This window comes from Capsicum annuum, chromosome 4 (genome assembly GCF_002878395.1).
Source record: "Capsicum annuum cultivar UCD-10X-F1 chromosome 4, UCD10Xv1.1, whole genome shotgun sequence".
NCBI lineage: Eukaryota > Viridiplantae > Streptophyta > Magnoliopsida > Solanales > Solanaceae > Capsicum > Capsicum annuum.
The window spans coordinates 184,658,258-184,670,873 of record NC_061114.1 but is presented as its reverse complement, the minus strand read 5'-3'; the positions used below and the strand labels follow the sequence as shown (position 1 = coordinate 184,670,873).

Below are 12,616 nucleotides of genomic sequence, written 5' to 3'. Positions count from 1 at the left end.
ACAAATGAGGGTGCTTCAGGTGAAATGGAATTGACCTCACGGTACCATGGTTAAACTTAATACGGATGGTAGTGCTATTGATAATCCGAACAAGATTGGAGTAGGTGGTATTATTAGAGATACAAAAGGTGAGCTGATTTTTGCCTTCTCCACACCTCTTAGAGTTGGTTCTAACAACAAGGCTGAAGTACAAGCAGCAACCTATGGGATTACATGGTGTATACAACACGGGTATAGTAGAGTCATTTTTGAGGTTGATTTGGAGTTGCTCGTTAAATGGCTTAAATATAATACTACCCCTCCGTAGAGCTTGATTCACAACATCACTGAACTTCAGGAGCTAATTAATTTACTTGATCATTTTCAGTGTAAGCACATTTATAGAGAAGAAAATTTTTCAGCAGATACTTTATCGAAGTGTAACCATGTTATTGAGTCCCCTCATCATTATTATACTTATCCGCATCTTCCTCATGACACTAGAGGTCACTATATTATGGATAACATAGGGGTGGTTAATTTCAGAAGAAGAAAATTGAAAAGGAGAAAGAAACCTTCATAGTTGAGTATTCTCTGAACCGTGAAACTTGTTCACTCTTGTTCTTTACTTCATCTCATCATCTTCATCTACGCTTTTTTCTTTAGTTTATAGCTTTTATGAAGTGGTTTAATTTTGTTTTGCTTTTATTCTTACTTCGTAAGGGGAGAGTCTCCCTTATTTATGCTTTCCTAGGTATTATTATACTGAGAGGATGTTATTTATAACGTTTTCGGGTACAAGAATCTGTATATACATGCAACAATAATTTCAACACAAGTTCAAGTCTAAGACAAAACTGCTTATAAAGTTCCTTAACACCTTTAACACAAGATTATTAATAATCTTTTCAAGAAGTATGAACAGAATTTTTAAGGCCAAGTCCCCCGACTTCACAGAGTGTCCTTAAGTAATAATTTCCCTCACTGTATCCGAGGTTGTGAAATCTTTCTTCCAGGATAAAATGACCTTTAATTCGAACAATAGCGGTACCTCAAATTGTTGGATTCTTCGAACTCACTCAAAAGTTTAATGATCACACGGAGTTTTTATACAATAGAAGAGTGTTTTTGCTGTCAAAAATTATATCAATACCTGAGGAATATATCAGGTATTTATAGCCTTTAATGTTTCCTTACAGAAAGGATGCATTGGTTCAGCAGAAAGGCACCTTTTCAGTAGCAGTCACATCTCTGCACCCAGTCTGTGCTGGACCTGCGCCTGATCTGCGACCGTAAGTGATGTTTGGAAAATCCAGTAGCGTCTGCACCGGCAGGTCACCCTACAGCGTGAAATAGTGTGCCTTTTCCCTCAAAGGGTCGCATCCCTTGTCAAAATTGTGCCCGCACTTGGAGAAAAATAATTATATCAGATTTTGGATCAAAAATTTCACTTGTAAACAAGTTTCAAATAAAATTTATCTAAAAAATTAGATCTCATTGATCGATCATTTCTCTCCATCATTTTTCTTCCATTTTTCATTCACACACACACATATTGAACTCAACAATCCCCCACATGAATGGGGAATGACTATCTTTTAAAGAATTTACAGACAAGCATGTGATCATTTAGCAAAGACTGATTGCATCTGGATAAGTAGGTTTTCCTTGAATTTTTCATAGTGAACATGCATCAGATGCACTCGGTCAATTGATAGATTTGATATCTTTGAACCGTCGAGCTTTAATGTACACCTAGACAATACATGTCACACAATCAACCTTTTACTGTTTATGGTTCTCACGGTTTTGTTCTTTTCAGTCATGAACACGTCCCGATTTCATGAACGCTTAGAGAATAGGCCTTTACTAACATTCTCCTTGAAGCGGCTTCCACTTCACCCTCACATAGGTGATTTCTAAATGTTCAATCTTATAGATTAAACTATTTGGTCAAATCTACCAAATTTAGATAATCATTAAAAGACTTTTCGCCTTAAATCTTATCCTTATTTACTAAAAATTGTCTACATCAAGAGAATGGGTTGAGTATTGACAATATTGAACCTGTCAGACACAACTTTATTTGATCTCTTTGAACCTAGATCTTGGGATATCCAGTCTGCTAGGTAGAGTTACCGCCATGTTGACTTGTCCCAGACCTTAAACTCATTCCCTTAGATGTCCTCTCAACTCCTTCTCTAGATAGGCCTTTTGTAAGTGGATCCGACACATTATCCTTTGACTTTACATAGTCAACAGTGATAATTCCACTAGAGAGAAGCTCTCTAACGGTATTATGTCTCCATATTATGTGACGAGATTTACCATTGTACATCATGCTCCCTGCCCTACCTATTGCCGCTTGGCTATCACAGTGTATACGTACTGTTGCCATTGGTTTAGGCCAATAAGAAATATCTTTCAAGAAATTTTGGAGCCATTCTGCTTCTTCACCGGCTTTATCTAACGTGATAAATTTAGATTCCATTGTAGAGAGCGAGCAATACAAGACTGTTTGGATAATTTCCAAGAGACCGCTCCTCCACCGATAGTAAACACATATTTGAATCCATTTTTGTCTATAAGACTCAAGCAAGTAAGAAGAAATTGAACTTTTATTGATTTCAACATTCATTACATTCATTTTGAATAGGCCCTCGTTGAGGTAGCCTTTTCCTACATACACTTCTCCTTTACTAAGTACAATTTTTTTGAAAACAAAAACATATTTGAATCCATTTTTGTCTAGAAGTGAAACAGAAATCAAGTTCTTTCGTAACTCTGAAACATATAGGACATTGGTAAGTGTCAACACTTTGCCAAAAGTCATCTTTAAGCACACTTTTCCTGCTCTTTCTACTTTTGCTGTAGCGGAGTTTGCCATGTAAATATTTTCTTCTACTTAAGCCGGAGTGAACGTTGAAAACAAATCCTTGTTAGCACAAACATGGCTTATGGCACTAGAATCCATCCATCATTCGCGAGGATTTCCCACCAAGTTGCATTTGGAAATCATAGCACAGATCATCCGTTTCTTTCTTAGACTCAGCCAAATTTGATTGGTCCTTCTTCTTCCCTTTCTTTAGGGTGCGACAATCCGTAGACTTGTGGCCAATCTTGCCATAGTTGAAGCACTTTTCCTTGAATTTCTTCTTGGGTTGATTGCTTTCATTTCCAGCTTCCTTTCACTTTTTGGAGTTGTTTTGGTCATCTTCTACAATGTTTTCTCCATTCATTGAAGAATTTTCTCTTAACCTTCTTTCCACAGTCTTATTATCTTCTTCAATGCGTAGTTGTACAATCAGATCTTCGACTAACATCTCCTTACGTTTCTGTCTCAAATAGCTCTTGAAGTTTTTCAACAAAGGTGGTAGCTTCTCTATTATTGCTGCTACTTTTAATGCCTCATTCATGATCAAACCTTCCGCAAGGAGATCATGGATGATCACTTGCAGTTTCTGCACTTGGGAAACAACAGACTTGTTGTCTACTATTTTATACTCCAGGAATTTTGCAACAAAGAACTTTTTAGTTCCTGCATCCTCCGTCTTGTACTTCCGTTCTAGCGCTCTCTATAACTCTTTCGATGTCTTTGTTCCACTACACACATTGTAAAGGTCATCTTGGATACCACTTAAGATGTAATTCCTGCAAAGGAAATCTGAGTCTTTCCAAGCCTCCACAATTACGAAGCATTCGTTTTCATAGGTTCCCTCAGGAACCTCTGGATCTTCCTCAACTATGAACCTTTGAAGACAGAGAGTGGTGAGGTAGAAGAACATTTTCTGCTGCCATCTCTTAAAGTCAATACCAGCGAACTTTTTGGGTTTCTCCGCTAGTTTCATCGCCTGCGGAGCATTCGTGCAACTTGTTGTGGCAATACTAGTTTCCCCCACAGTCATTACAGCGTCTTGCACTTGACTATTGTTAGTCATTTTCCTGTCACATCAAGGCCGTACCTTTAGTATATCGAAATATTATTACAAAGTTGCAGCAACTTTAAATACTTCTTGTTTCTAGTTTAGCGATGAAGTTTTTATGACTTCCAATCGTCATCCGAGGGATCTTTAACTTGTGATGAAGATTTTATGTCTTCAAATCACTAGTTAAGTTCAAACTTACTAGAAAGCTTAAAGCTTTAATCTTCAAAAACAAGCTATACAGATTTCAAAAGAATATTCCTTAAGAATGTTATTTATAATGTTTCGGGTACAAGAATCTGCATATACATACAACAATAACTTCAACATAATTTCATGTCTAAGACAAGAACACTTATGAAGTTCCTTAACACCTTCAACACAAGATTATTAATAATCTTTCTAAGAAGTATGCTAATTTTTAAAAATGAGATTAAACAGAATTTTTAAGGCCAAGTCCACCGACTTCACGGAGTGTTCTTAAGGAATAATTTTTCTTAATGTACCCGAGGTTATGGAATCTTCCTCCCAGGATAAAATGGCCTTCAATCTGAACGATAGCGGTACCTCAAATTGTTGGATTCTTTGAACTCACTCAACAACTTAATGATCACGCAGAGTTTTTATACAGAAGAAAAATGTTTTTTCTATCAAAAATTATATCAATACCTGAGGAATATATCAGGTATTTATAGCCTGTAATATGTCCTTACAGAAAGGATGCATTGGTTCAGCAGAAAGTCACATTTTTAGTAGCAGTCATGTCTCTGCGCCCAATCTGTGCTTGACCTGCACCTGATCTGCGGCCGCAGGTAACGTTTGGAAAATTCCAGTAACTTCTGTGCTACATCTGCGCCCACAGATCACGTACCTGTGCTACATCTGCACCCGTAGACCACCCTACAACGCGAAACAATGTGCCTTTTCCCTCGAAGGGCCGCATCCCTTAGTGTTGGTTGTGTATACATTTGCATGGTGTCAAAATTGCGCCCGCACTTGGAGAAAAATAATTATATCAGATTTTGGATCAAAAATTTCACTTGTAAACAGGTTTCAAATAAAATTTGTCTAAAAAATTAGATCTCATCGATCGATCATTTGACAAATCCAAATCCAAATCCAAATTGAAGCTGAAGCCGAAGCCAAGCGAGCGACGACAGCGACGGTGCGAGGTACTTAATTTATTTATGATAAGGCTCAAGAGTGTGCGGCTCAATCCCTGGCTGCCACGGGAGGTGAGATACCCGGGTAAGGTCAGTTCTGAAAAAAAAAAACCTACAAAAAACTATATCCCCAAAAATGTATAGAAAGAGTAGTATCAGTATAAACCACTCATACTGTAAGCCTCGTCGGTTGACCCAAATTAGGTTACACAAAGATGCCATAAATGTTCAAAAGAAAACATGTTATCGATATTGTATATATGGTATCATATATACGATACGATACTATATAACTATGTATTATATATATATATATATATATATATATATATATATATATATATATATATCTTAGCACTTAAAATTTTCACACCAAAACATGCCTTATTTGAAAAATTTACTCCAAACCTCAAAACTCATGTGAAATGATTGATGCATCGAGAGCACCTAGCATTATGTTCTAGTCTATTTATTCTACTGACAATGTTAATACAGTCTCATTTAATTTCAACTCGTCTCTTGTAGCTTAACGATATAAGTAGCTTGTTAACTAATACTCACCAAGCTCTTTATCTGAGATCCTAATTGCACCAAATAGTAGTCGTTACATGCACCTGAAACAAAGTTGAAAGTATATTACAACCAATAACAAGATTCAAAAGACATTCCAGTTCTAGTAAACATATATTTAGTTATAATTTGCACAACATTTTGCGATTGAAATAGAGGGATACAACAGTAAAACATGAGTACTTAACTATAATAGTTGCCCTTCTGCTCAACTGGTTGTCCTTAAAATTGAACAGTGCTATATGTCCTCTTTGCTCCTGGTTCATTACCCATTCTGCAAAACAAAATTTCAGTTCAGCTCTTAAACGAAACTACATAACGACTTTACTACAAACTTAATAACTATCGAAACCAATATCCTTATCGATTTGACTACATGCAAAATTTGAATAGTATCTCTTATAATGGTTATATTAGAACAAAATATCTTACGTAGAAAATTTTGATTTATATATATATATCTATATATATATATGAGATAATAAAGTAGCAGCTATCAACTGACCAAAACCTTTGGCTTAAATTCAACTGCAATTTTCTTTAAAGAACTTGGCTGTTTGCAGGTTCTTTCACTTCTGGCTATAATGGCATTATTTCATTCTCGTAAAAAATTTATCAAACACATAAGACGCATACTTGGTTCATTAAATCATAAGCACTTAGAGTTAACATGGTTATAACAATCATCTTGCAAATTGAAGGATTTATCATGAATATCATGTTATTCAACACATACTAGGATCAATACTTGGAATTTGTAATCTAAATCATGGATTAAAACTCAAACAACATCATGAACATGGATCCAATCTAATTCAAAACATGGAAATCATATATCATAAATGTTGTATATTGAAAAAGGATTCTTGGGCTCCATGGAAGGTAAGGATCCTTAGATGAACATCTAACATACCTTAATTTGATGAGTTCTTGGAGAAATTCTTGGGATTGACCTTGATTCTTGAACTAGGGTTTGTTTCCTTGAGAGAGAACTACCTTTTGATTTTGGGAAAAAGTGAATAATGAAGGGTTTTACACGTTTTTAAGACTTAAATCCCACATCTGGGCGGAATAAAGTCATGGGAAAAAACTGTTTTAACCCTAGGTGCAACTTAAATTTTTTGAGAAATTTTCCCGATCTGGACCCCTGGCTCGACACGCCACTATCGTGCTAGGCCACTGGAAAATGACGACTTGGAAATTTCATGATGGCGCGATGCGATGCTATCGCGTTGTCACTTTATTTGTGAACTGGAAGTGCACTGCGATGTGGTGGAATCACATTGGTACACTGGAAATTGACAATTGTGAACTGGGTCTATGGCGCGACGTGCCAATATTGTGGAACAACATTGGAAATTGACAACTGCTATTTTGACACACTCGCGATGCGCTACTAGCCTGAATGACGATGTTTAACGGCTGAAAATTAAAATCGCCATAATTTCTTAACCCGTTGTCGGATTAAGGCGAATTTTATATTGTTGGAAAGCTAATTGAATTTCCTACACAATGGCTGGCTTGAATATGAAAAATTACTGAGTATTCCAAAAGAAATTTCTAGGATAACCCATGTACTGAGGGTTAATCTAGGCTAGGGAAATACGGAGTATTACAGGGACACCAGGAAGGTCGTTGGGGAAGACCTCATGAAATTCATTCACCACTTGGATAGAATGTAAAGAAGGACCCTCTGAGTTAGAATCTTTAACTCGAACAAGTTGATTGAGACACCTCTTGGAGATTAACCTCCGGGATCTATGATATGAATGAACCTCCCCTTAGGATCTAGGTAATCTCCCTCCCATTCAATAAATGGTTCATTAGGGAATTTAAAGATGACCTTATGGGTCCGGCAGCATAGCACGAGTGTGACTGATCCATCCTTAATATGACATCAAAATTAATCATGTCTAACTCAAACAAACCCACCAAAGTATCTCGACTACCCATAGATACCACAAAACCCCTATAAATTCTCCTGGCAACCACAAAGTCACCCACTGTGGTAGAAATAAAAAAGGGGTCCAAAATACATTTGGGATCAAAACCAAATTGCACAACCATAAATAGGGTCATATATGAAAGAGTGGACCCCAGATTAAGTAAATGGTACATATTATGGGAAAAGAGTTTCAATATACCAGTAACAACATCAGGTGATGCCTTAGATTCCTGACAAGTAGTGAGAGCATAGAGTCGATTTCGACCAGTGCTAGAGCTAGATGATGAACCCATTTATGTCAGAGCTGATGAAGAGGCAACCACAACCTTATTTACCCAGAAGCAACCTTGGACACTGGACATTTTCTATGCATATGCCCTGGCTAACCATAGTTGAAGCACTTTTCCTTTCCCTCAGCACAGAAACCGCGATGCAATCGACCATAAAACCTACAAGGAGGATATGATGGAGCTGATTGAGCCCCACTAGACTAAGTTTTGGCATCCTTTTCCCTATAATTATTGCTACCCTAAAAATATTTGTCACCCAACGACTTTGGATAGGGTTCACTAGACGTCGAGTAAGATCCAGAATTGCCCCACTTCTTTTTGGACCACTTTCCACCATCCTTGCCACTATACTGTTAACCTCCCTCTTGATCTGAATGTCAAAATTTCTTGCTCTGCCTTCCCCAACTTCAACCTGCTTTATCTTTTCTTCCTCAATTATTGCATATACACAACTAGTCTGGAAATATCCATGTCCGTGTTCAACAAGGAAGCCTTACTCTGCAGAATCCAGTCCGAGATAGATCTAAAAAGACTTTTTAATTCTATCCCTCATGCTAGAAACCAACTCCAGAGCATACTGAGATAACTAGTGAAACTTTAAGGTATATTCCTTGACTAGTATCTTTCCTTGCTTCAGGTTAATAAACTCTTCCACATTCGCCTCCCTCAACTCTTGAAAGAAGCTGTCAAGAAAAGCTCTAGAAAAGTCCTCCCATGAGGCGGACTCAACATCCACACCTTTGAGCTACTTCCACTCTTCATACCACTAATGAGCTACATCTTTCAACTAGTAGGCTACAAACTCCACACCTTCCACCTCAGTAATATGCATTGCCCTAAAAAAAATTCCATTTCATCTATGAAGCCTTGAGGATCCTCCTCAACTTTTGTGTCAGTAAACACAGGTGGATTTAACATCATAAATTTGCCTACTCGAGTTGGTTTGAATGATGGAGCAAAAAAATCCACACGCTCAATTTGAAAGATGACCAACTTAGTGAGCAAATGGATCAAATAGCAAAACTAAACATTAGATACATCAGCTTGAGGTGTCGAAACCAGTGGATCTCCATTAGGACCATCAGATACAATGGCCCTAGACCTAGTTTGAACTCCTAAGGTAGGACAAGCTCCATTTTTATTATCCTCGGTTACGACAGAAGGGTTCCTATAGATATCATATCTTCTCAAAGGCATGATCTGAAAGGAGAATAAACAAAAGTTAAAGAGATCCCAGACCTTAGAATTTATAGCCCCAAAACAGAACACAAGAAAGAGAAATATTCCTAAATGCCTTACTCTCTCCCTTATGAGTGTGGAACGCTATGACTTTGTGGACATCCAATTGACTATGAACCTAGTCTTTGACACCAATCTGATATGACCCAAATCAGGGACTAATCATGTCAGTTATCTCAAGTTTAAACGAGATCGGAGACCACCCCCAATACCCAAATCGTTAACCTCCCTTCACCCCTTATCGTCTGAATTCTGAACATATAATAAGATGAAAAAATATTGAATTAAAGATATGATAATAAGTCTAAAACCAAAACCATAATCCATAAATAATTAACCATTCTTTACCAATCCCAATATCAATGCTAACACTAATAGCAACACCATCTATGACCATAGTGATACAACAAAGCCTCTAACTAGAATAAAATAATATTCAGTCGGGACATGCCACCAACCATTGCCAAAACCATAATCGAAAAAATAAAAATAAAATAAAGAAGCTCATAGCATAAAATGGGGTCTTTTGAAGTATGGAAGCTCTCCACTTCAGTCTGACTCAAAAGTTGTCCCCGAATTTCCAAGTCACTGAGTATGAGGAGTAAAAGTATGGCCGATTCTTGTATCGTGTGGGGTTAAAGAGTCTGAAGATGGTTAGCTGGGTGAATGCTATCATGTAACTCAGGGATAAAGATAAAGTAATGTCTCTAATTCAAACCAAACCAACTAACGATACCTAATAACATACATACATATATATCTTGTAGGGATAGGGAACAAGGTTTAGCATGCAATTAAAACCTTAAACTAGATTGTGTAGCTTTGCAGTCATAAATATACCCACGGGAAATATGGGTCAAGTGTAACTCCTTGAACGGGCCCCAGTGCGTGTAGCCGCACAAATCGAAGATATCACAGGGACCGGGGATTCCTATGAACCCTTTTCCCTCCATGACACACATATATATAGGTATAGACTTGGAGAATTCCCATGTACCCCACAAGCATATTATCACCAAGACCAATCCTCATGTCAGCAAACATGAGTTTCTACTGTTCGTCCTTCGGACTCACACCTTCACGGCTAGCTATCACAACCACCATTATTGCCCAGTTAAAATATTTAGCACACAATCAAACCACTAATTTTAGGAGTCAGTTACTAAGGCAATATAAGTGGTATCGTCATACCGACTATATAGTGCAAGCAATATTATTAGCCAACACTTAGGAAATTCTCGTGTACCTTGCAGACTCAATTATTAAAATCACTTGGGGCATTTCCATGTACCCCACAAGGTTTTAAAAACTAGCCTTAACCATTTGTACTATGCATTAATTTCAAGAAATAAGTCAAATCAAACACTTTGGGGATTCTATTATATCCCTAATTCAAATTTTCACCTTTCTCATGACTACTAGCTAGTTTTACAATACAAGGTTGGCGTCATAACCATTTCAAAAGTCACAAGTTTCGAGAAAGTTACCATTATCAAATTCCACCACCATACCCATACACCCCTATGCTCAAAACCATATTTAAACATAATTAAACTATGGGAGAACATTATTCAACCATAAGCATTCAAAACCCCCAACCTTTATTTCAAAACCATAATAAATATGAGGGGGGAGTAACATGCCTGAAATACCAAGGAATTTGTAAGAAATTGCACCCTTAGAAGCCTAGATGATCACTTTCTTTGAAACCTTAGCCTTAGCTTGAACAGAGAGTTTGAGAGAGAATTTTAGAGTGTTTTATTAGGAATGATATGTTAATGAAATCTAAAAGAAAGTATTAAGTCATGGTATCAAAGAGAATTTAAGTAGGAAATGTCCAAAATGCCCCCAACTTAAAACCTGTAACAAAACCATCCTTAATTATGAGTCAACCCCTTGACTCGTCACTGCATCATACGACTCATACCCTTGAGTTGTCATCAAGATGGCGAGTTAAACACCCACAAACTATTTGAAAAGTATAACTTAAATAGAAATAGTACTATAAGGAGGATTTAAGTTCTATTAGAAGTACTTCCCGTGGACCGTTGAGGGACAAGATTCATAATACTCTCCGTGTGTTGTACATATGTACATAGGACATATATATTAGTTGCTTCATATATTAAGCTTTAAAGAGTTAAAAATTGATTAATTGAGTAGAAATAAACTTACTTGTTCGAAAGTACAGAGATGAAGAGTTACAGTGGGTTGCTCCTCATCTTGGGACCTATTCTCAGGCAGACTCAAATAGTAAGAAATAGGAGAAACTTAATAATAAAGTGCATGGAGAAATTAAATAGCAAATATAGAAAGTTTACGTGGAAACTCCTTGATCAAGAGAGAAAAACCATGACCTGCCTCTAGGATATCTAAGCTCTACTATATTTAAGCAACTTGAATATAGACTCCAGACTTCAAAGATTAAGATCCTAATCCTTTTCTTCTAGTAATAACTCTATTTTAAGAAAGATGCACAGTAACTCTACAGTACCCACACACCAGCTAACTCTAACTAGAATGACAAGCTAACTCTAGCTTGAGAGTTACCTAACTCTAGATTATTACAAAGATATGAGGTTTACACCACAAGATCTACTAATAATCAAACAAACAGAAGTAAAAAATGTTTAAGATCATAATACAAAGACTCAAATACAACAAGAAAGAAAAATATAACTTGATGATCTATCAGTTCCCAGTTGCAAAGTGAGTCTATGATCCATGACCTTTGAGAGAGAGATATGTAGTAAGTATATGGAATCTTGGTTTTCTTGTTAGGGAAGATAAGCAATATATGTTTGACATAAGAAAACCGAGGAGGAGTCCTAGTGGTTGAGACAAAAATGTGGCAGCAACTTTTCACCAACTTTTGTACTTGCGTCCATCTGTGAGTTGACTGTGATAGTGACAAGCAAGCCCAACCTATTACCTAGGTAGTAGTAGCTTTGTAATCACACAATCTCTAGGAAATAGGTCCCAACATATAATTTGTCAATCATCAAAACTAAGGACTTAACAGTTTCCCCCTTTTTGATGATGACAAACCCATGCAAGTATTTAGCATCTTCAAGTATCCACAGAACACATAGTATACACTGTAGGACTTGGAAACACACATCCCCTTAAGCCTTTATCTCCACCTGTTTCCTCTTTCACTGGTACCCTTAAGAAACTTTCACCTTATTCCCCCTATTTATGAGCACCTACAATCCCCTAAGTATGAGAACCCTTATCTTCATTTATTATCCCACAATATAATTATCTTTGTTCCCTCTTAATAGCCCATACTATGCCAAGATACACCTCCCTTATAACAACCCAAACTATGCCTAGCTATACCTCAATATACTATGCCTAGATAGACCTTAAATTCCCTATTTTGGCATCATTAAGGAGATTAAGTAGTAAACCAAGCATTGAGATACACACATGTTAACTCATGGCCATTGAGCTACACTTACATGAGAAGATAAGATTAGATAAGGAAAAAAAGATAGAACAAAG

The 12,616-nt window shown here is 36.9% G+C and overlaps 1 pseudogene; it reads right to left on the bottom strand.

Annotated features, from left to right (window-relative positions):
• Positions 1 to 4,661: 4,661 nt before the first annotated feature.
• Positions 4,662 to 12,616, bottom strand: part of LOC107852514 — a 33,462-nt pseudogene continuing 25,507 nt past the window's right edge.